Here is a 1,320-nt window from a genome sequence, read left to right on the forward strand (position 1 = left end):
AGTATGAAATGGACAAATACAAGGTGCTTCAGTGCACCTCTGAGACTTGATGGCTTCAGGACAGACTTAGCATATTCCCAGCTATGGTGGCTATGGAGTGAAACTCCTGCTTGAGAAAGACAGAGGAAAAAGTAAAGGGGGCTATGTCTTACATCTTAGGTACCAGCATGGCTACAGGAGGGTAGAGCACCAAATGGGCTTTTGGGGTCCCTGATTCCAGGACTCGACTCTTAAACAGCATTTATGGCCCTGCCCTGGACCAGAGGAGACCCCATTGTCCTGAAGATTGAGTCCCTGGCCTCGTAGCATTTACTACAAGCTGATTTAAGAGCCCTTGAGCCTTAGGGAATATTGATGGTATTTCTAATAGATAGTCTGTCAGTAATCCCTGTGGCCTGAAGTGGCATGGCTCTGGGATGAGATTCCTCTGCCTTCAGAAAGGGGAGGGAAGAGTGTGAAGAACTTCATCTTGTGATTTCAGTGCCAACTCAGACACAGTACAATAGAACACCAGGTAGACTCCTAAGGTTTTGAATCTAGTCTCTGACTCCCAGATGACACCTTTAGACCCACCTGGGGCCTGAAGCCACTTGCCACCCTAAAGAGAAGGACACAGACCTCACTGGCTTTGCCACTTGCTGACTGTAGAGGCCCTGGGCCTTAAATGAACATAGGCCAAAGCCAGAGAGTTGTTAGACAGGCCTTGGGTGGACCCAATGCTGTGCAGGCTTCAGGTCTGACCCAGGGCAGTCGTACTGGTGGTGGCCACAAGGATGCTTGTGCCACTCCACTCCCAGCTTAGGTGGCTCAGAACAAAGATGGAGACTCCATTTGTTTGTGAGAAAGTAAGCGGAAAAAACAAAAGTCACTGCCTGGTGATCCAGAGAATTATTGATTTTTCCAAGACCATCAAGGTGGTACCCCTATAACTCTGCAAGAACCACAGTATTACTGGTCCTGGGATGCCCCTAAATAAGATAAAGTTTAGAACACAACACCCAAGTCTCTGCAAATATCTCGAAAATCTTCTCATGAAGGGCTGGTACAAACAAGCCCCAACAAGGGAGACAAAAAATAAATTAATAACTCTTCAATACACAGACACTGAAGAACATCTAGTATTAATATCATCCAGGAAAACATGATCTCACATATGAACTAAATAAGCTACAAGGACCAATCCTGGAGAAACAGACATATTTGACCTTCTAGAAAGAGAATTCAAAATAGTTGTGTTGAGGAAACTCAAATTCGAGATAACATAGAGAAGGAATTCAGAATTCTCAGCTAAATTTAACAAAGACTTTAAAATAAACAAAA

The sequence above is a fragment of the Cebus imitator genome, unplaced genomic scaffold, assembly GCF_001604975.1.
Source record: "Cebus imitator isolate Cc_AM_T3 unplaced genomic scaffold, Cebus_imitator-1.0 Scaffold504, whole genome shotgun sequence".
NCBI classification, from domain to species: domain Eukaryota; kingdom Metazoa; phylum Chordata; class Mammalia; order Primates; family Cebidae; genus Cebus; species Cebus imitator.